Source organism: Astyanax mexicanus, chromosome 18 (assembly GCF_023375975.1).
Source record: "Astyanax mexicanus isolate ESR-SI-001 chromosome 18, AstMex3_surface, whole genome shotgun sequence".
Classification (NCBI taxonomy): domain Eukaryota; kingdom Metazoa; phylum Chordata; class Actinopteri; order Characiformes; family Acestrorhamphidae; genus Astyanax; species Astyanax mexicanus.
The window spans coordinates 9896564-9921129 of NC_064425.1; the positions used below are offsets into that span (position 1 = coordinate 9896564).

The window sequence follows — 24566 nt, forward strand, 5'->3', positions numbered from 1 at the left end:
CTGGTATAATACAGCAGTTAGTGTTCTCCTCCAAGCGTGTTGAGCTCCAGTGAGGTTTGAAAGTACATAATACAGTAGCATTTCCCCTTTAAGTACTGTTAGTACACTGAACAAAGTGTAACAACCATGTCATTGGTTTAAAGTGCACTTTTATGTCGGTCTCATGAAAATTTTTGATTTGTGGTTTAAACCTGTTTTTTTTTCTCAGTTTGCCTGAAAGCAATCAATTCCCTATTAAAACAACTTAACTGACTTCATTTCAGAGGTTATGACATTGGCTCCCGTCACCACTATTACACATACAAGGCATGACCTCCCTCACCATCATTGTGAAATTGTTCCCCTCAGGGTAGAGCTGGGCGATATGCCCCCACCACCCCCCCTCCCCCCCCTCAAAAAAAAAAAATCTTTGATTTATTTTTTTTTAAATCCGATTTTCGATTTTTTAAAAATAATAATAATAATTTTTAAAACTAAAGATTACAAAGAATTGGTTAAATACAAGTTTATAATATCTAGTGACTTTTAGAAAGCTTTCTCCAACATAGTTTAGCTACTGACACAATTCACCTTCAAACTTCAAAAATAAATGAATAAACATGCTTTCAAAAAACAAATAGAAATAAATAAAATGGTGCCCTTTTTGCTAAAAGTGACAAAAGAAAAAACAAGTACAATTTAATATGCTATTAAGTAAAGACCTTTCCCCATTGGGCTTGACTTGCAAAAGAAAGCTTTTGATTAAGTGTCAGTGTTCTATAAAAATGATATGATCTTTTTCCCTGAACATGCAAAAAATCGTAAAAAAAAAAAAAAAAAAACTTTAGTGCATAAAAGCACGGGAGGGAGGGGCTAAGCTTGCTCTAAACTAAGGGAACCCACAGGGGAGTGTCGGTGGTGGAAATTAAAACTCAGAGAAAACTCATTTTCATAAAAACACATCATCCTTAACTGTAAATTCAAATTAATCGATGCAATCATTTAATCGCCCAGCTCTACCTCAGGGTATCTTCTCTTAGCTACTGAGGGAAGTTTTATGTAATGGTTAAATGTTGGTATGCAGTGTTGTCGGCTGTAAGAGCAAGTTGTAAGAGCATAGCTGTTTAGTTGCACAGTTACTTTTACTTTTACTTAAGAAACGAAAGCCTGATTAGAGATTTTGAAAGTTTGCCCAGCTTCAACTGTTACTTAATATTAGAATATTAAGTCGTTTTGGATGATTCTAAAATAATTTAGTAGGGAAAAGGTAATTATGGAAAGTTTATAAAATTAAGTAACATAATTAATTTAGTTATTTTACTATTTAATTAGTTTATTTAAAGGTAAAATTATACATTGCTGTAATAGAAAATATTCCGTTATTCCAGATCTTTTTAAAAAAATTAAAAAAAAAAAAAATTGAAAAGGGATATTTATTATAAATCATCTTTTATCTTTGTTTTAAATAACTTTTGTTGTACCTGGGTTACATAATATATTGATTGATTATAAATCAAAATGTTAGATTCTAACTAAATCATGAATATGAGTTGAAAAAAAAATAATATTTTTAGGTGTAACAAATTAAAGCAATTTTTTTAAAGGTTGGTCCAAAGTATCTGTTATATTTTTCCAGTTTATGGTTTGATGGAAAGTTTTTTTTTTAAAACCAAAAGTGGTCCTACAATTGCACTGAACCCTAAGAAAACTGAGCTGTTATTCCCAACTTTTCGAGACCATTTTTCCACGTGTTCAACACCCTGTTTTCAAAAGCTGTCCTAGCGCGAACACACGTCCAGGTGTTTGTCTGTAAACACAGAGGAAGCCACTGTTGATGTCTGCAGCCAGAAAAAAGAGAGGATCTCTGTAATCCTCAGGGGGAAATGATTGCTTTTTCGCCACCTCCGCTTCTTCGAAGATCAATAACCCGGCTAGGACGCTGGGAGTGTACACAAGCGCAACACATTAGCCGTCCTCATCCACTCCCAGCTCCTATTTATGGATTCCATATGTCACCCGTGACACTCTCTTATGAAGCATCGCTCCCTGTTGGGTGCGGCCTACAGGATTAATGCTTAGCGGAGGTTGACATCCATCGTAGTAATTATTTCTCAACCAAATACCCTTCCCTCAATGGGCTCGCATGCTCTTCTACTCACACACACACACACACACACACACACACACACACACATCCCTCAGACGCCTCAGAGCTTTCTATCTCACCATGTTCCATTTCCATTCAGTCCCACTGTAAAAATGTGCACATTGTTAGGTCCAAAAAAAATTATGACTGGTGGCATTAGGAGAGGAAGAATGGAGAAGAAGGAAAGGAAGAAAGACTGTTCCCACAAGAAAGGAGCAAAAATTACAGAGCAGAGAACAGAGCATGCTGGGTAGGCTGCAGGAGGTGCTGGAGATCAGATAGTGAAGACTCTTGGCCTGACTGAATAACTAGAGGCAGCCTGGTGGTCTCCCAGCAAACAGTCTCACAGCAAACTTGAAAAGACGAGTACACAGTGGGGGGATCACAGCACAAACAGCATGATGCTGTTCCAATGTTCTCTCAATGTTCTCTCAATGTTCTCTCAATGTTCTCCTAATGTTCTCTGTACAGTATAGTTTTAAAGGTCTCAAGAGCACATATATACAGCCCTGGTCAAAATACACAAAGAGATACACTCTTGAGAAGCATGAATGTCATGGATATATTGAGCAAAAATGATAGACAGAAGACCAAAAGTGTACATACTTGATAGACTGCTAGACAGCCAGTTTGCCAGATAGTTTGTTAGACAGACTGCTAGATAGACAGCTAGATAGTCAGATATACTGCTAGACAGACAGACTGCTAGATATACAGGCAACTAGATAGATAGCTAGATACACAGTTATATATACTGCTAGATTGACATTTAGCTAGATAGACAGTTATATAGACAATTAGATATGTAGACTGCTAGATAGACATTTAGCTAGATAGACATGCTGCTAGATAGACAGTGTGCTAGACAGACATATAGCTAGATAGACAGTTAGATAGACAGACTGCTAGATAGACAGAGTGCTAGACAGAAATATAGCTAGATAGACAGTTAGCTAGATAGAGTGCTAGACAGACTGCTAGTTGGACAGACAGATAGGCAGTTAGATATACTGCTAGATAGACAGTTAGGTAGATAGACTGCTAGATAGAGAGTTAGTTAGATAGACTGCTAGACAGACAGTTAGCTAGATAGACAGTTGGATAGATATACTGATAGATAGACAGGTAGCTAGATAGACAGATAGATATACTGCTAGATAGATAGTTAGCTATATAGACAGTTGGTTAGACTGCTAGGTAGACAGGTAGCTAGATAGACAGTTTTCCAAATAGACAACTAGATATACTGCTAGATAGTTAGCTAGATAGACTGTTAGCAAGATAGAGAGTTAGCTTGATAGATATATAGAATACTAGATAGATAGACTGCTAAACAGTCAGTTTTCTAGAGAGATAGATAGCTAGGTATACTGCTGAGTAGACGGTTAGTTATATAAACTGCTAGATAGAGAGTTAGCTAGACAGACAGACAGACAGACTGGCAGATAGAGTGCTAGACAGACAGACAGACAGACTGGCAGATAGAGTGCTAGACAGACAGACAGACTGGCAGATAGAGTGCTAGACAGACAGACAGACAGACTGGCAGATAGAGTGCTAGACAGACAGACAGACAGACTGGCTGATAGAGTGCTAGACAGACAGACAGACAGACTGGCAGATAGAGTGCTAGACAGACAGACAGACAGACTGGCAGATAGAGTGCTAGACAGACAGACTGGCAGATAGAGTGCTAGACAGACAGACAGACAGACAGAGTGCTAGATAGATAGATAGATAGATAGATAGACAGACAGACAGACAGACAGACAGACAGAGTGCTAGATAGATAGATAGATAGATAGACAGACAGACAGACAGAAAGACAGTTAGATATATAGACTGCTAGATATACTGCTAGATAGACAGTTAGCTAGATAGAGAGATAGACAGACTGGTAGATATACAGTGCTAGAAAGACAAACAGACAGCTAGATAGATCAAAACCGCTCCATAACATCTTTATAAGAATAAGAAAATAAGCTCCACATTCCTCCACCTGTGTACTAAACCTCTCACCACTGGAGCGCACAAATGAGATCATAACTGAGCTAGTGTTTTATCAGTCTGAACTGCAGCTTGATTAGGTTCGATCTCCTCATTTTAATGGGAGAATGAGTTTATTTCTTAAAGGAGCGGCTCAACGTTTTTAGCAATTAGCCGCTTTTCTCCGCGTACCTGGAGGTGGATGAATTCGTCTCACTTATGTCTTTTTCGTTAGCTAAGTAACAGTAAATAGTGGCTCTGCCAATGCAATTAGGCTAAATGTCAAATAGAGCAAGCACTCTAATGCTCCTCTGTAGCATCCTATGACAAACGTCATGCCGCGATGCTTCCAATTAGGAAAAGGACTTTAACCTGCGAGACTCTGCAAGGCTTTGCGAATGGCAGCGCAGCTGTGGGATTCAGAGCAAGATTAGCAAAGTTTTGAAATGATGAATACAGTGCAGGGAAGCTCATTCATCTGCTTTTCAGAGGGGCTAGATGGCTTTACCTGAAGCCTTCCATTGATCTTTCTAAGCTAAGCTAAGCGGCTTCAATGGTCTTCAGTCTGAATGCAAGACGGAAGAAGGGAATTGATGTATTAATTTCATGCAGGAACTTTCTCAGTCAGCTTTATGAGGTAGAGTCACCTGGATTTCAGGCTTTCAGTTAACAGCTGTGCTGAACTCATCAAGAGTTAATTATTTGAATGTCTTGCTCCTCTTAATGTGTTTGAGAGCATCAGTTTTAAAGTTGTAAAGAGGTAGAGTTGGTACTTAACTAAAAAAAGAAAAAACATATTTTAAGAAATAAGGGTCAGTCATTCTCTATCCTCTAAAGTGTCCACAATGATGGAACTGGCTCTCATCAGGACTACCCCAGGAAATGAAGAACAAGAATTCCCTCAGTTACCTAGAGTTACTACTACACTGTTATCATTGCTAATGCTCTTTATTCTGTCATGTTAGCATCGCTATTACGGAGTTGCTACTAGAGCCAACCCTTGATTAAACATATTTTACATAAATTAGACAGCTTTCCGATTAGATGTACTGTTTTCATTAAAACTTTATTAATGTCATTTTTTTTTTTTTTGCCAATTAAGAATGGATGGGGAGACATTTGGATGCCCAGGTACATGTACAATTGTCATACGAATTTGCCTCATGGGAATGAATGGGGGGGCCCAACCACCTAGCAACCACTTATCAATCACCTTAGCAACACCATAGCAACAACCATAACGAACATTTTCTAGTGAGTGTTTTCTAGTTTAGCAGTAATATTGTGGCAAAAAAAAAAAAACACCAATACTAGTTTTATAGTAAAATTGTGGCAAAACACCAATACTTTGATACATTTAACCAGCAGGAGTTTGAGCCAGCAGAATACACGGACTATGCAAGCATATTCGGGCTAACAATAACGACCTAGTAGGGGTCAAAACACAGACATGGACATACATGATGTATAAATCCAGGGCAAGGTCAAGAAAAACAAGCAGGAAAAAAACAACCAACGGAACAATAAACATCATAGATTAGTAATGTAGGTGGTCACTAGGCGGCTGCACAACAAGGCAGGAGTGTAGTTAATAAATAATGGGGAGTGCCAGACTGGAGTTATAGTGAAATTGGGAAAATCGAGACCAGACAGGTTTATATGAAGTTTATATGAAGAATTCTGGCAGGATTTACCTTTAGGAACTTTACTAAATGATAAAACGTCAAATAAAATACAATCTAATCAGTTCTTCCATCTTTTGTAACTTGCTACACACTCTATCACTGCCCACCACAGCAAGCAGCTCTGGGAGTTAGCCAGCTTTATCTTACTACGTGTTATCTAGCATGGTCAGGTGCTTGTAGACAAACTGAATTAAATTTAGTCTAAGTCTCATTAAAATCTAAGATGGTCAATCACCTTAACTTAATATTTAATTCCCTATTTTAGAGATCTATAGGCCGTCGGTCACTGTTTGATTAGAGACATGTTTCTGTGTATTTGGTATTGTGAGGGCGCAAAAAAGCACAGTATGTGATGCTCAAAACACGCAAAAGGCGTGTACTAATTGTCTTAATTAATCATGGGTAATTAATTAGCCAGGTGCACTCTGATTTTGGCACTACTTAAGTAGTTAAACATTTGTTTGAATAATCTATTTTTGATAGTTAGAATGATATAAAATGCTGCTAGAAGTACTAGTCTACTCTAATATACAGGATACAGCACGGAATGATAAAAATCCCTGTGAAAATCAGAAAACTTAGAGAATTATCTTAAAAGTGTCTTTTTTTGGAGAGGGGTTTGAATCCCATTCATGCAGCTTGCCTTCAGCTGCCAGACTTTGAAAGAGCACAATTGGCCTTGTTCTCTTTCTAGGAGGGTAGATGACACGCTTTCCATTCCTCACCCCTAGGGTGATGTCGAACAGCACAATGCGTCTGTGAGCTGATGTATCAGAACCGAGTCGCTGCATTTTTCTTTTGAGTGCGCTGTGATGCTACTCAGCAATGCTGCATTAGCAGCAGTTGGAAAAGAGATGAAGTCTGACTTCACATGTGTTGGAGGAGGCATGTGCTGGTCTTCACCCTCCTTGTGTTGTGGCATCACTAGTGATGGGGGATATACAGCTTGGAGACAATGGGGAAAAAATGATAAATAAATAGAAAATAAATCGTTTATCACTTAATGGGAGGAAAAATATTGAGATAAATATATTGTATATCATCATTCAGAGAAAAAAAGATTGAGATATTATTTTTGCTCCATATTACCCAGCTCTATACATGACTATCTGTTGAATGTATAGAGAGTTAACACCTACTGTATTCAAATTCCTTGTGTATGTAAATAATGTCTTGACCAATAAAACAGATTCTAGCTAGAAACTATATAGAGCTACCCATGCTTTTAGTTTTTTTTTTTTTTTGCATGGTGGTATCTTCATAATAGTGCATAATAGTGTCCCATATTCATTTGAAACACTTTTCGTTACCATAGAAGCCAATTAGCATTGCATCACATATGCATGCATGATGAAACTATGAATCTCAAATGGAGTTCATTTCAGACCATGTGCTCTAGACAGGGTCCAAATAAACACTGCAGAAGTTCATTTAGTGCTAGCAGAGTTTACTGAATAGATAAAAAGGAAGCCTTCTTGATAATATATTCAGGGAACAATGCACTGCTAACGCTAATTGTGTGCTAGCCTTGCTCTCTGGACACTGATTCTCACTAGCTTAAAAAAATGCCATCATTAAAGCAAAGTATAAAGACATAAAAGCAAAACTATGACCCTGATAAAGACTAAATATAATCTTTTTGTCTTCTTCACCCCCCCCCCCCCCCTTAGTCTCACCCTGGCCTTCCCTGTTGGGAAGGTGCGAAGGCATGTTAGCTTCTGCCGCTTTAATGAGGCCTTCCAACAAGCCCAGCAGAAGCCTGTTCTAGGTCACAAACAGCATTCGGCCGAGAGAACAAAGCCATCTAATGAGATACGGTCAATGTCTCAAATGATATTTTAGCTGCTTTAATCAGTTTATGCCCTGTGTTGATGTGTGAGTATGTGTTAGCAGGAGAATATATGCATCCAAAACGCCTACAAGCACAGCCTTCAATCAATTAATGCAGAAAACTGCAGCAGCTGTTGCTAATGGCTAACAAAACACGCGAACATTCCCAGGTCAGATCTGCTCCACAGACACGTACACTTGCCAGATTTAGCATTCATGTGCAAATTCGCAGCACTGATTACTTGTTGTCTGGATTGAGTGATTAATGTACCACCCAAAAATGTCTGTTTTATGTACAGTGGACTGAAAAGGTAGAAAAATTATTTCCCCTCTTAATGATTTATTGAGTTTTTGCAATTTTGTCTTATTCACATTTTTTTTAAATATCAAACAAACTTTAATATGAGACAAACATAATCTAAGTAAATATAAAAGCACCTTTTCATATTTTAAGAGAGAAAAAAATACTCAATGTTGCCTCCCCATGAATAAACTGTGATCAATCACACTTACTAGTAATTTGGGCCTGATTACTGTCGGATCTTTAGAATCAAGAAATCACTTAAATAGAACATGTCTGACAATATCTGAAAAAATTCAAAAACATATGAGATAGTAGAAGTAATTTCTAAAGCTTTGGGACTCAAAGCGGACCAGAATACTGGTGAACCTTCCCAGGAGTGGCCGGCAGACCGACCAAAATTACTCCAAAAGGGTATGGACAACTCATCCAGGAGGTCACAAAAGAACCCAGAACAGCATTTAAAGAACTACAGGTCTCCGTTAAGCTAAAACAAGTGTTGATGATTCAATGATCATTCAATAATCATTTGACAGCAAGAAGCAGCTAAAAGATTCCACAAAGCAACACATCATGCCCCGATCTGAAGAAATTCAAAAGCAGATAAGATAGTAGAAGTAATTTCTAAAGCTTTGGGACTCACAGCGGACCACAGCAAACAGTGGTAAACCTTCCCAGGAGTGGCCGGCCGACTGAAAAGTATTCCAAAAGAGCATGGACAACTCATCCAGGAGGTCACAATAGAACCAGGAACAACATTTAAAGAATGCAAGGTCTCACTTGCCTCAGTAAAGTTCAGTGTTAAATGATTTCATGATCATTGATCATTTAATAATCATTTTAAAATCATGTTCAATCACTATCACTAGTAAAACAACTACAATAATTTTTTCAAAGCACTTTTTTCTTCAACTTCTTACATTTTCATACAGTTTTCTGAACTTTCTACTCTTTACATAAAAAATAGCCTCATTACTCCATTTTATTTCAGCTTGTTTTCATTGCAGCTTCTCATCGTTCAATAAAACCCTTATCCAGATAAATCTCTCCATCCAGATAGAGTAAATCTGATTGTGGTTGTATGTAGAAAAGTATAAACATATACCATTCCGACACCCTATTGGCTGTCAGTTGATTTGATTGGCACTGCTGTCTTATTTCATGCAACTAAGTTGTATATCGCTTTCCTTTGCTCAGTTCTGCAATGCACTCTAATGCACTCTATTGCACTCTAGCCCCCTGATTCACTCTAATTCACTCTAATTGGACACTGCAGCCTTTTTTTTTTTAAGACACCGTCTCTTCATCAGCACCATTCCTGAAGTTGTCCTCTCTGTATGATTGATAACGCTGGAAGTGCCTGACCTTGCCTGTAGCGAGCTACACAGTGACCCGGGGCCTTTGATAATTGTCCGAAAACTGTTTGGATCATTTGCGGATAAAGCCGAGCGGCTGCCAAAGAGCGGGTCAGATTGGAGGTTGCCAGATTGGTATAATTTGACAATCGTCCCGGAGGATTTAAATGCCGTTTCCCGAACATTTAAATGTCGTTGGAAGTCAATAGAGATTGAGATGTGCGCTTCTCACTGCTAAGTGGCGCCTGGACGAGGTACGCGAGGACGACTTAATTCCTACCTCCTCATCTCTCCTCGGAGATGGCGTGATTAGAGGAGTGACATGGCGATTCTTCCCAGTCAGTTTTAATTGCTGTAGCGGCCATCTTGATTAGCATCTCCGCAGGAGCCTTATCTCCACTTGCCAAGCCAGAAAGGAGACTCTGGATGATGTAATGATGTAAACAGCCACAATCTGATCCAGTGCACACCTTTGAGTCCAAACACTTTAAACCCCCTGATAAAGGTATTGGTCATGCACACGTCAAAAAAAAAAAAAGAAGATATTGATGAATGACTTGCGTGACTTTATTGATTAGCTTAGCATAAAGTCCTTCTGAAGCCACGTTATAATGGATTGGCTCAGCCTTGCGATGAAACATGGATTCCAGCTGTTTTCATCTCTCTTGCGTTTTAGGACTGTATCATCTGATTTACGACGCTGTTGTGAAACAAACGACCGGCTGATAGACTAATGGAGTTCATGCTGCATTTTAAAGATCTTATCTGCTTCATTATTCCGCCGGTTGCCGCTTCGTTTCCTGCACGAAATTCAATAAAATGATTTCCCATGTCGTCATAACAATTATTCCATTATCATCCTATTATCGTTGTCATCGTTGCTATATGAAGGATGGTGGTACTCCCAGGAAGGTGGTAGTAGATCGTGCCATTAGCTACGCCGCTATATCATGGAATGGAAACCTTTAATGCACTTCAATGGAATGATCTGAGAGGCCAAAATGGCAACAAGATGTTTGATTAAGTGGACTTAAAGCCAAGGGTCTCTAATACCATTGCTGAAAGAGACAGATTACAAAAAAATAAGAAGGAAGCTCTGATATGTTCTGGGAGCTGCAAGAACCACCACTACTAGTTTCTATAGAGTCTGGGAGAAAAAAGGAAGAGAATAGCCTTACTTTAATGGTCTGAGAAGGTGCCAAATCCCTCCTATCTGCTTCTCCAGGGCTGCTGACCTTCGGCGATGATGGAGCGATGGGGGAAACTTTTGGCCACTGGGAGACCTGAAGGGAAAAAGAAAAGAATTGCAATTGGAATCTTGTGGAATAGTGTCTTCGCTGGTACTGTATCTCCTGTTTCCTGCCAAGAGTCGTAATATAGCAGTAATTGTTAAAGCAATAAAAGTCTGTAAGTTCCCCACAGTAGAATTGTTGCCTTTAACCATGAGAAAATGCAATTTATTATTAAAAGCAATGGCAATAAACCATAATAATAATAGGGTTAAAACAAAGATTGCCTAGAGAAATTACTGTGAAATATCAAGGAAGCCATAAATAGTAGATTCTGAATATGTAGTAGTAGTAGTAACTGAATAATTAATACCTGTTGATACTAAATAATTAGCAGTTTCTGAATTAATTACAGATACTGAATAATTAGTAGTTAGCGCTGATTCATACAGAATCAGCATACAGAATGGGCTCTTCTAATCCGAATCTAGTTTCGAGTTTTTGTTTTAATATTTCACAGTGTCCTCAAGGCATCATTAACAGGCGTGATTGCCTGTGCAGAAGCACTGAAGAGAGTTCTCAGAAGGTAAATAAAGAGAAGATAGCAACCGTGCAGCTTGATTTGCGACGTGTCAGTGTGTCTTTGCTATCATAACGACGGGAAAAGTACACCTTGTATGGCTAGAAATGCATAAAAAAAGGCATGCACTAATTCTTTTAAATAGGTAAACAGGTGTACTCTGTCTTTGGCGGATTGCTATTTTAACAGCGCAGCTACTTGGAAGTGTCCAAGGCTTGTTCATGCTCGTTCATTCTGTTTATTGTTGATTGTTGTAAAAGTTTGCGTAGCTTTCAATAGGCATGCGATAGGAGTTTGTGAACTGTTGCATCTCCAGCAGCAGTGTGCGTAAAAAGTAGGGGGCAATTACCTGCCAAGATAGCAATGAACGTCTGCTTGTTGATGTTTGTGTAGGTTGTATTCAATCAGTGGAGCACCTGTGTTTTCCGCTACCAAGATAGAAATACTCCAGAAATTTACCTGAACACACCTGATTTTCAGGCCACCATGCCCATCAGAGTACATATATTCACAAGCGCTGTTGCTATGTAAATGATGCAGCTGCTAAATTAGTAAGTACAATAATAAAATATAATATACAGATGAAGCCAGAGAGCAGGGAATACTGTTTCCTACACCTTTAACCTTCAAAAGACTTTTAGAAATTAGAGAAAACTGCTACAGGAAGAGTCACATCTGGCTGACCCACATGGCAACAGCTTTAGCCTTTAGCTTAGCATAACATGGAGGCTGTATTTTAGTTTGCTTAGCTCTCATTGTGAGTTGATGTAGATGTTGCTACCTCCACCATGTTTGGAAGCTGTATTTTAGTTTGCTTAGCTTTCACTGAGAGTTGTAGATAAAACTAACTCCAGCATGTCTGGAAGATCTATTTTTTAACCTGGCTAGCTCTTACTGTAAGCTGCTGATGAAACTACCGCCGCCATGTTTGAAAGCTGTACTTTTTATTATATAGCTCTCACTGTGTGTTGATGTAGATAAAGCTACCTCCACCATGTTGGGAAGCTGTATTTTGAAAATTTGATTTATTGTGTATCCCTAAAGCTAGGGGGTGAGCCAAAAAAAGAAAAAGAAAGAGAGAGATAGAGAGAAAGAGAGAGGAAAAGAAAAAAGCGAGAGAGAGAGAGAATGTAAAAGGACACACCAGTCAATCCAATAACTACGTTGTGTTTTTTTCCGATCTTTGACGTTTTCTACCTTTAGAGGTCTGTTCTGCTGTTGTGGCCAGGAGCTCTAATTAGATTCTATTTCAGATTTTTTCCCGTCATCGTGACAGTGCGTCATCTCCGTTGTGATTGGGGTGTAATCTCGGCGGCTCCCCGTGCGAACGCTGACATACCGGCAGGGACAGAATGCCAAACACTGTGGTTAATTAAGTGCTGTCTCTGTTAATGAACACCAGTGTTTTGGCACGGATATAAACCTGCTGCATTCAGTCCTTCCTAGAAACAGCAAATCCATCTCAGCGTCTGAACGGTCCAGGAAATATATATTCAGATACATGCAGATATATTCAGTCTTTCAGCATGAGTTTACACAGATATAGACTTATTTGAACCATCAAACAACCCAGTTAACCTAGAGACTGTTAAACAAACCAAAATAGACCAAAATATTCGGTGAAGCATTTTGGTGCTCTTATCTGGGGAGCTTTTAACTTGTGGTTTCTGAGGTTGGTAAGTGCGATGAACTTATCATGTGCAACAGAGGACACTCTTGCTCTTCCTTTTCTGGGTTGGTCTTTGCAACCGCATTTGAGGGTACTTTTAAAATTCTTGAAATGTTTCAGATTGACTGACTTTCATTTTCTTAAAGTATGTTTTTTCTTTTCTTAGTTGAGGGACTGGAAACTACCGCCACCACGTTTGATACGCTGTCCTTTATCCTACCTAGGTCTCACTGTGAGTTGATGTAGATGAAGCTACCTCCACCATGTTTGGAAGCTGTAGTTTATTTTGTCTAGCGTTCACTGTTAGTTGTTGATAAAGCTAGTATTTTAGTTTGTCTAGCTTTCACTGTGAGTTGATGTACATGAAGCTACCTCCACCATGTTGTGAAGATGAATGTTAGTTTACATAGCTCTCATTGTGAGTTGTAGATGAAGCTAACTCCACCATGTTTGGAGGCTGTATTTTAGTTTGCCTAGCTCTCTTTGTGAGTTGTTGATGAAACTACCACCATCATGTTTGGAGGCCATACTTTATCCTAACTGTGAGTTTATATAGATGAAGCTACCTCCACCATGTTTAAAAGCTGAATTTAAGTTTGCTTAGCTTTCACTAAGTTGTAGATGAAACTACCTTCACCCTATTTGGAGGCTGTATTTTAGGTTGCACGGCTCCCTTTGTAAGTTGCTGATGAAACCACCTACACCATGTCAGACAAACCAGACAAGTCCCCCTGAAGCTGCGGCAGTCTCCCGCATTTCGGTAGTGGCTCCCTGATGCCCGCGAGTCACATATAATCTCCCGGAATTCAATTCTTTTTTTCTTTAATCGCGTGTGGGAAGGAGAGAGAGAAAACAGAGAGGGTTCTGATTGGCCTGTTCTCTGCAAAGAGTGTGTGCAAGTTTTTTTTTTTTTTTGTGGGGGGGGGGGGGGGGTGTTAACCTCCCTGAAATCAACTTTTGCAACTTGGGATATCTGCCATGCTTGGAGGCCATACTTTATGCTAGCTAGCTCTAGAGGAAGCTACCTCCACCATGTTTGGAAGCCGTACTTTTTAAACTAGCTAGCTCTCACTGTGAGTTTACGTAGATGAAGCAACCTCCACCATGTTTGGAAGCCTGTAGTTTAGTCTAACTTTTAGAGAGATGTTGAGATGTTGATGAAACTACCTTAACCATGTTTGAAAGCTTAATTTTAGTTTGCATAGCTTTCACTAAGTTGTAGATGAAACTACCTTCACCATATTTGGAGGCTCTATTTTAGGTTGCCCATCTCTCTGTGAGTTGTTTGAAGACCATATTTTATCCTAGCTAGTTCTAGATGAAGCTTCCTCCACCATGTTTGGAGGCCGTATTTTATCCTAGCTAGCTCTCACTGTGAGTTGATATAGATGAAGCTACCTCCACCATGTTTGGAAGCTTTAGTTTTTCTAGCTTACACTGTGAGTTGTGTATTTGGTTCAGATGTGTTATTGCAGTGTTATTACCGCCAGCAAAAAGAGATTTAAACAATATAGAACATTTTTTTTTTGGCATTTACTGACACTCCTTATCCAGAGTGACTTACAAGGTTTTTTCCTATTACAGAATTGAGCCATTGTAGTGATAGGAGTCTTACCTAAGGACTCTTATTGGTGTAGCACTGAATTCCACATGATTTGTTCTTCACACTCATACACTCATCTCTATTACAAACATGTTTCTTTCTAAAAAAACTAAAAGTGGGTCTTCTATGGCATCAGTAAAAGGACCATTTGAAGCACCTTTAGATTTAAGAGTGTTCGCCAATGACTAGTTTAAGCCACGTCTTTCAACAGCCAGGCCTTGGGCTTCTTTCCGGTAATGAGTTGTGTCAGTTCTCTATAACTCCTCATAACATATCCTTCATTGGGCAAAAGCCTAAAACAATGTGATGTTATACTGGATTATGGTGATGTGCTCATCCTTTCTGCCGCTTTGAACATTGTGAAATTGCGCAGGCGTGTAATTTCAGTGTTTACAACACTCTTTTATACCCAACATGAGAAAACCACCGTGCGGCGCTCCCCAGGCAGTAATCTACACATCGGCAGCATGTTAACAGAAGATGGTTTTCCTAAAGCACAAAGCATATGGCTGAAACAAGTGCAGTGGGGCTGTCAACTCCATCAAGGTCTCAGTGATCCTTAAGCAGTGACTGAACAATCAGAAGAATCTAAAACTAGAAGCAATTAGGGCTGAATGATATGACAAAAAATTGCATGGCACAGTAGTCTACAGTCTTTAGGTTTTATATTTTAGATTCTTTAAAGTAGAACCTCTTACTTGGCTGGATTTTCTCACTCAGCTTTATGAGGTAGAGTCACTTAGAATTCAGGCTTTCAGTTAACAGCTGTGCTGAACTCATCAAGAGTTAAATTAAGATTTACATTTTTTGCCTCTTGATGTGTTTGAGAGCATCAGTTGTAACGTTGTAAAAAGGTAGAGTTGGTAGAATTACAGTAAATATCTATATTTGATTAATGTTTTAATACATATTATGAGAGGAAAGAACTACTCAAAGAAAAAATCTACTTTAAAAAATGAAAGTCAGTCAATCCAAAACATTTCAAGAAATTTGAAAATATCCTGTCTGTGCTGTCTGTGATTGCAAAGGCCATCAAAAACCTTGAATTGAAAACTGGCACTCATCAGGACTGCCTCAGGAAAGGAAGATCAAGGGCACTATCGTACAGCCTGCGCAAGATATATCGTGATGTTCTTTGCTATCTTACACCCCATCAACAGTTTATTTTCACAACTTGTGCCCGTGCCATAAAAATGGTGTCAGAGTTTAGGAATATATAAATATACACTGATGGGTGTGGTGGTCTGGAAGTGAGGTGTGCTCAGGTAAATTTCTGGCCTAAATTTCATTCCTATAGGTGCACCAGTGCACCTATAGTCCAAAATCAACTTTTAACTCAACAATAAACAGAATAAAGAATAAAATAACATTGCTGTTCACTTAAATGAGCTGCTGGTGTACCTTCACAGTTTCTGCTGAGACATGAAAAGCACAGCATTGTTAAGATACGAACGCGCCAAAGTCAGAGCTCACCCTGCTCTTAAAGGGAATGACAGCTGACACACTGATTGGTTTATTTCATGTTACGCCCAAAACACACCCATGATTCATTAAGAGAATTAGAACACGCCTTTTGTGCATTTTTAACCACACAAGGCATGTTTTTTTGTGCCCTCACAATACCAAAGAGACACCAACATGCTCTAAATCCTGCTGCATGATGCGTATTTGACTGATGCACTACAGATCGCTAAAGTAGGGCCCCAAGAGTTCAATAATTAGCAGCCTCAAAAACAACAAGCTAACAGCATAATAGCCACATAAATGCTTCACAGAGTATTATTGGTTTGTTTAACAGTTTTACGTTTACTGCACAATTCCATAATGTATTTGTTCCTTCATAGTTTGGATGTCATAGTTTTGTACAGGGGAATAAAACTTGTGCTAAAAGTTTAAGAGTAAGTAAATAAGGGTATACATTTTGGAAGAGACTCATTTTCTTATTTTTCTGTTTGTATTCATACATTTATTTATGAGCGTTTCTTTCAAGGGTGACATGCAATTTAATCCAATGCTTTTTGGCTTCCCGATTATGGATGCTAGCTTAGTGAGTTGATTGCCAAGCTTAAAATCATATTTAATTGCGTGTGCAAAAAGCTGTGAGCTATTTTTCGTCTCTAGGATAATAAAGTGACTCTTGGTTTTTGAAGCACTTTGTGTTTTTCATAATTTAAAAGTGGACACACTGCTTTAGAAAACCATTAGTCATTGCCACAATTAGGCCTGTCACGATCAGAATGTTTCGTGGACGATATATCGGCCCAGAAATTACTGCAATAAACAATAATAATGTCATATTAAGACCATTAAGTGCCATGAACATAATCATAGTAGAAAAGCACATCAAAGCAATTATACCCTTGTTAAAGTAACACATTTTTACACTATAACCTTAAGACACCTTAAAACATGAATTGACCCTTAAACCTAATCCAAACCCAGACTTAAACCTGATCCTTAATTATAGCCTAAATCTTAACTGGTGCTCTGGGGCAGTCAACACAACTTAAACACTGGAGTTAAACACTCCAAAGACTGAAAAAGTTTGAACATGTTTTTTTTTTTTTTTAATGAAAAAAACAAGTGAATTATCAGTGAACTCAGGGGTGTCCAAACTTTTTTTGTTGGGGGCCAGAAGGAGAAATATATTCGAAATCACAGGCCACAGACTCTGTAATAAAACAAAGAATTAAATATACCACTTTAAATAATACATTTTCCTGATTATTTTTATGTAAACACCATTTTACTTGACTTACTTACTTACTTTATCTGTCTTTGACAGTGTTGTGTAAACTAAGATTTTTCAAATTGATGTTTCATTTCAGGATGTCTCTTAATATTAAACTCCTTAATTACGACAACTTTTAGACTCTTTGGCCCGTTTTTCTGTGCTACAACTGAACACTCTCTCTGCTTTTAAACTCTTTGGCCCGTTTTTCTGTGCTACAACTGAACACTCTCTCTGCTTTTAGACTCTTTGGCCCGTTTTTCTGTGCTACAACTGAACACTCTCTGCTTTTAGACTCTTTGGCCCGTTTTTCTGCGCTACAACTGAACAATCTCTCTGCTTTTAGACTCTTTGGCCCGTTTTTCTGTGCTACAAATGAACACTCTCTCTGCTTTTAGACTCTTTGGCCCGTTTTTCTGCGCTACAACTCGGCACTTTCTCCGCTTTTAGACTCTTTGGCCTGTTTTTCTGCGCTACAACTGAGCACTCTCTCCGCTTTAAGACTCTTTGGCCTGTTTTTCTGCGCTACAACTGAGCACTCTCTCCGCTTTTAGACTCTTTGACTCATTTTTCTGCGCTACAACTGAGCACTCTCTCCGCTTTAAGACTCTTTGGCCTGTTTTTCTGCGCTACAACTGAACACTCTCTCCTCTTTTAGACTCTTTGGCCCGTTTTTCTGCGCTACAACTGAACACTCTCTCCTCTTTTAGACTCTTTGGCCCGTTTTTCTGTGCTACAACTGAACACTCTTTCCTCTTTTAGACTCTTTGGCCCGTTTCTGACACCTAGTTCAAACTTTGAATCTCACATTATAAAAACCTGCTTAACAGCGGGCCAACTTTCATTCTATTTCTAAAATACCTCGCGGGCCGCTCCAAAAAAGGAAACGGGCCGCAAATGGCCTGCGGGCCGTAGTTTGGACACCCCTGTCCTAATTAAACCACAACCATTTAGAGGTAGGTAACACAATTGCATGAAATATTGATAGAATAATTAGTAATGGTAATATTTACACTGCTTTTTAGGATTTTTTCTTGAGTTTCAGACATCTTTTGGACAAACACCATTGCTGTTCCTAACAAATGAACATAATAAGAGGGTTAATGAGGTGTGGCCACATATTTTGCATTTTTTTTTACATGATGTAAACTTAGTTAAGTTAAATCCAGGTAGAGACTATTTTACAATACGATATGGCACACCACTATAATGGAATGCATCGTAGTTTGCATTGATTCAATGATCATTCCTGTCGATTGGTACCTTATGGACGCTTCTGTTTTTTTTTTTTTTGGAGATGATGATGATGAGCACACAGTATTTGTACAGTGGTCCATCATTATGCACATCCCAAAATAAAGGTAATTTACTGTAGCATGCTGATATAAACATCAAGCAGCTACTATACAGTACAGGCCAAAAGTTTGGACACACCTTCTCATTCAATGCGTTTTCTTTATTTTCATGACTATTTACATTGTAGATTCTCATTGAAGGCATCAAAACTATGAATGAACACATGTGGAGTTTTATGTACTTAACAAAAAATGAGCTGAACCTCCACAGTCACTGGACCTGAACCCAATCCAGATGGTTTGGGGTGAGCTGGACCACAGAGTGAAGGCAAAGGGGCCAACAAGTGCTAATAAACACCTCTGGGAACTCCTCCACTTCCTTCAAGAAGTTTTCAGGTGACCACCTCTTGAAGCTCATTGAGAGAATGATGCCAAGAGTGTGCAAAGCAGTAATCAGTAATCAGAGCAAAGGGTGGCTATTTTGAAGAAACTAGAATATAATATATTTTTTTAGGTATTTCACCTTTTTTGTTAAGTATAAAACTCCACATGTGTTCATTCATAGTTTTGATGCCTTCAGTGAGAATCTACAGTGTAAATAGTCATGAAACTAAAGAAAACGCATTGAAAAAGAGAAGGTGTGTCCAAACTTTTGGCCTGTACTGTACATTACCTCAGTTGGACTGGAACTAACATTAATTTAAGTGTGTGGCAGTGTTATCACATTGAATCTGATTAGAATCTGATTTGAATCAAGTTCTCCAGTCTGTTTTTTTGGCTTGAGGTAGTCTCCTCCTCTCCTCTGCTCTGGTGTTGGGTGTTGTTTTGGTGCCGCAGTGCGAGGCTCTGTGATTATTACAGCGCACTGTTTGCACTGTAGTCTTGGCTCCGCAGTCCGATGGCTGCAGGGCCGCTTTGGAAGCGCTTATGTCCGCTGTGGCACCGTGCCCTGCCTGGGCAACTCCCCCCTATTACTCCTGAAGGAAGCAAACAGACTCCTCCGCCATCTTGACAAGCCGTTTAGGCTGGCTAATGCAATTATGAGTCACCTAGAGTTGGAGCCAGAAACCGGAGAGGCTCAGTCGATCTAATGTCGGGGGAGGCGAGCTCTGGGAACTGCGGCCGTATTGTTTAGATCATTTATTTGATGCCATTGAGGTCTTACTATCTTATTTTAAATTATGTAAAAGCTCCTCTTTTAACCTTTTACAGTTACCTACATACCTTTCTGTAATGCATTAAACCATTCGTTTAATATATATATATAAAAAAAAACTTCACTGATAGATACATTGAAAAGTGTTGAATATAGACCTGTTATGATAATTACATTATAGATTTATCTTATATATATATATATATATATATATATATACATGCAGTGTATATATACATATAACAGTAAACTGTATTTTAGCCGATCATGCTAAAATGACTAATGCTTCAATAACTGTGCAGTAGATGAAGAAAAAAGTCTATACAGCTCTGAAAAAAAATTAAGAGACCACTTCTAGGTATATTTCTAGGTATATTTTCGAGTAAAATTAATACTGTTGTTTTATTCTATAAACTACAGACAACATTTCTCCCAAATTCCAAACACAAATATTGTCATTTAGAAAAATGACATGCAGAAAATGAGAAATGGCTAAAATAAAAAAAAAATAAAAAAGATGCAGAGCTTTCAGACCTGAAATAAGGCAAAGAAAACACATTTATATTCATATGGGTTTAAGAGTTCAGAAATCAATATTTGGTGGAATAACCCTGTTTTTTTATCACAGTTTTCATGCATCTTGGCTTGTACTCCTCCACCAGTCTTACACACTGCTTTTGGATAACTTTAATCCACTTCTGGTGCAAAAATCCAAGCAGTTCAGCTTGGTTTGATGGCTTGTGATCATTCATCTTCCTCTTGATTATATTTCATTGTTTTCAATTTGGTAAAATCAAATCAAACTCATCATTTTAAGTATCTCATTTTAAGTCATTTAAGTCTCTTATTTGTGGGTTAGGAGAAGTGGCTACATGACCCTCCAAACAGTGATTTTTTAGAGGCACACTCAAAACAGAGGGCTATGGGAATCGCTGGCAAGATGGTGCGGTACAAGCGACCAAAGAAACCTAGAAATGTAAGTGTTTTCTTTGTTACAAATGATGATAACCACCATATCACCACAGTTTAATGTGTAGTTTCAATGTTTTCTGGGCATTTTTTGTAAAACAAGCATGACAAAAATCACTAGTACTTCATTTTAATAGCTAACTGGGTGGCTAACTTTCCTGTTCCACCTTAAATAGTGCAACAGATGACAGAGGCTGCAGCGTTTAAGGTGGAACAAGAAAATCTAAAAGCAAAAGCTAAAAAAAAGCTACTTTCAGCTCCCCATCACAGAGGAATTAAAACATTAAGAAATGGACAATAATAATTAATTGCTGCAACACCTGTTTCATTTCCGAAGACATACCATAAAGCCTTAAAGTTAACTAGCTAGTTAAGCAGCAGCAGCTAGGTTGGTGAACTTTAGCACTCCACTGCTACAGAATCTGTACAGAATATCTGAATCGAGTGCTTGAAGGGTTGTCCTAATTCTAAGGGGGGGGGGATGTAACTCGAAAACAAGGGAAAAGGAGTAAAAAGGCTTGACTGTAGCTCCAAACTCAACCCAAACCATAACTCTAAGTCTTAATGGTAATGTTACCCAATAAGCAATCCAGTTAAAACCTGGTTAGATCGCTGGTTCGAATCCTGTTCATGTAGCTTGCCATTGGCTACCGGAGCCCTGAGAGAGCACAATTTGGCCTTGCTCTCTCTGGGTGGGTAGATGGTGCTCTCTCCCTCCCCACATCACTCCAAAGGGTGATGTTGATCAGCACAAGGCTGCGTCTGTGAGCTGATGTATCGGAACCGAGTCCCTGCGTTTTCCTCCGAGTGTGCTGTGATGCTGTTCGGCAATGCTGGCTTCACATGTGCTAGTCTTCACCCTCCAGGTGTTGGGGTATCACTAGGGGGTGATAGGGCAAGTCCTAATAAATGGATTGGGTAATTGTCAATTTGTTTGGCCATGCAAATTGGGGAGAAAATTGGAAAAAAAAGAATAGAAATAAACTGCTGCCAATCCTCCAGTCATGTCAAGATCAGATCCATTATAAAAGATGAGCTGCAGATGTCTGGTGCCACAGCAGCTTTAGCACACTAAAGCCAGATCCTGAAACTGGCTGGAATGAACAGAACTGCCACAGAAGACAAGCTTCATAAAAGCGTGCCATGCCGGAAATAAACATTTTCCAAAGCAAGCCCCGGAGCTATCCGACTGCAGAGCCAACACTAGAGTGCAAACATTGCTCTATAAAAACCACACACACACACAGAAACACACACACACATAGCTTAGCGTTTGGTCGCAGTCAACACTAAACATATGATTCTTTTTTTGAGGCATCTTGTCTGGTGTCCTTTTTTCCTTGTGTCTGTAGCGCACGGTCACAACGCCTCGTCCAAATCGCCTTCTTGTAAGCCTTGCGTCAGAAATCACGTAGAACACAAAGTGAGCCTATTGCCTCGCTGTGTGCTGTAGATGAAGCAGAGCAAACCCACGCACCCTGCGGATACATTTCTGGTGGTAAGGCGCATCCAGAGCCAGTCTTGCGCCAAGTTCGGGTTCACACTCTCGGTTGATGCAACAAACGGCCATCTGACAGTCCTGCCAGGCCACGCTGCTTGTTCCCAGTCCATCATTTATCAGTGGAACAGAAGCTGGTCCAAATTTACGGCAGTTCCGGAGCAGTAGCCACTTCATCACTTTTAACCTAGCTAGATGCTTTGGAGGGCACTTCAGTAACCATGGCCTTGTTTCGGGTACTATGCTCACTGTGCGGCTAAGGGTTTACCACCCAAATAGTATCTGGTTATTTGTGGACTACAACTATAACCATCCAGTTACAAAACAGCTTCTTTCCTAATGCCATCAGGCTGCTAAACAGCCAGTAACCATATTTGGTGTGCATGTGTAAGTGTGTGGTATGTACTGTATGTAATATTGTGTTTGTGTAAATTTATGTATGACTGTGCCCAGATATGGATTGGCACTGGGGTCTTGGGTAAATGCTGCAGTGCCCGATGCAGTCGGTGGTTTCCGGTTGAGAGTACGCTGTGCGCTATTGGCTGCCGCTTCTCACCGGTGTGTGGATGAGTGATGAGTATATATGGTTGTGTGTAATACATGTAAATTGTAAAGCGTGTTTGGGTTTCTAGAAAGGCGCTATATAAGTTGAACTTCATTCATCCGTTCATTCATTCATTCATTGTCCACAGCAGGTCTGGTATAAACCAAGCATCATATCGGCTGATGAGAACAGCCCAATAACGGCAGGCTCCATACATTTTTGAATGCACTGCGGATACAAATTTAGCAAGAATAACAATAACAACAACACTGATAACCGTTTAAGACTTCAGTCGATTAGCATTCCGAGCATTCCTCTCGCCAGCATTCCCTGGCCCGCAACAAATCAACTGTGAAATTTTAATTTTCATTTAAACCAATTTTGGTTTCGGATGCTTGTTGATCACTTGAAATAGAACAAAAACAAGCGTCTGAGCCGAGGCGCCAGCCGTGCTCCGTCCCCGAGGAGCGCCGTCAGATGAATGCTAAAACGTGTGGATGGCTTTGTGTATGGGGAAAATGGGAAGAGGATATGTTTCACCGCGGTCTTTTCTTTTTTGTCCTTCCTCATTCTCTCCACATGGCTGGGCGGTTAGCTTAGTTAGACGACCTCAGAGCTGGAATAATTAGATCTCTCCCAGTCAAGATCACACCGAGAGTGTGGGACCATTTGCGCGAGTGTGCGAGTGCGACAGCACGACAGCGCACGAGTGCGAATGCAGCCGACTGCAGAGACGCCGCAGATAGATCAGAGTGTGACATATGGTTTACCCAGCATGCACCAGCAGCCAGGGGCAGATGGGTTGGGGTAGGGGGGTGGTGGGTATGGCAGTAGTTGACACTCTGGTTGACGTCTGGATGCCCATGGCAACCGAATAGTTTCTCTATTTCAAAATGAATTAGCAATTAATTCTAATTTAATCACACAGCGGAGGAGGGCATGCTTAACCCTTACAATGCAGGAATTATTACTGCAGTTTTGCTGTAGGGAGAAGCAGCGCGCAACCTAATCTAGTTTGCTAAATAACTCCATACGTATTGGAGCAAAATGTATCAGTATCACATATCTGCTACAAATGGAGGCATGAACTTTCTTGCAGCTCGTTCCATTTGCGAAGAGTTCAGCTAAAAGTAGAATAAATGCAACACATCTGGACAAGTGTGACAAGTTTCCCCACAGAAAGGTCAGCATTGCATGGTTTACCATTTTGCACAACAGAGTAACTGAAAAAATACATAAAAAGCATGACACTACCTCCACCATGTTTGGAGGCTGTACTTTTTCCTATGGCTTACTCTCACTGTGAATTGTTAATGGAATTACCTTAACCATGTTTGGAGGCTGTACTTCTTAGTCTGGCTATCTCTCACAGTCAGTTGTTGATGAAACTACCTCCACCATGTTTCAAAGATGTACTGCTTAGCCTTTTTGTCTGTTACAGTAAGTTGTTGATGAAACCACCTCCACCATGTTTGGAAGCTGTACTTCCTAGCCTGGTGAGCTCTGGCTATAAGTTGTTCATGGTAGTTTCATGAATAACTTATAGCCAGAGCTAGTCAGGATAAAAAAAGCATGTTTGGAAGCTGTACTTCTCAGTCTGGCAAGCTTTGGCTATGAGTTGTTGTTGAAACTACCTCCACCGTGTTTTGAAGCTATGCTTCCTAGCCTGGTAAGCTCTGGCTATAAGTTGTTGAGGAAACTACCTTCAAGATATTTGAATTTTGTACTTTGTCGTCTGACTAGCTCTCAATGTAAGTTGTTGATAAAACTACCTCCACCATGTTTGGGGTCTGTAATACTTAGCCTGGCTAGCTCTCACTGTGAGTTGTTGATGAAACTACCTCAACTATTTACAAGGATATGCTTCTTAGCTCTCTTAGCCTACCTACACCATGTTTGGAAGCGGTACTTCTTAGCCTGTTTATCTGGTACAGTGAGTTGTTGGTGAAGTTATGTCCACCATGTTTGGAAACTGTATTTCCTAGCTTGGCTAGCTCTGACTATGAGTTG

General features: G+C 39.5%; 1 protein-coding gene across 1 annotated transcript in view; it reads right to left on the reverse strand.

Annotated features, from left to right (window-relative positions):
- Window positions 1-24566, reverse strand: part of lrfn1 (leucine rich repeat and fibronectin type III domain containing 1) — a 278758-nt gene that overhangs the window by 147676 nt on the left and 106516 nt on the right. The window contains exon 3 of the mRNA XM_022669392.2: window positions 10461-10565. The gene's annotated coding sequence lies outside the window, so the exon portion shown is untranslated. The remainder of the gene's footprint in view (window positions 1-10460; window positions 10566-24566) is intronic.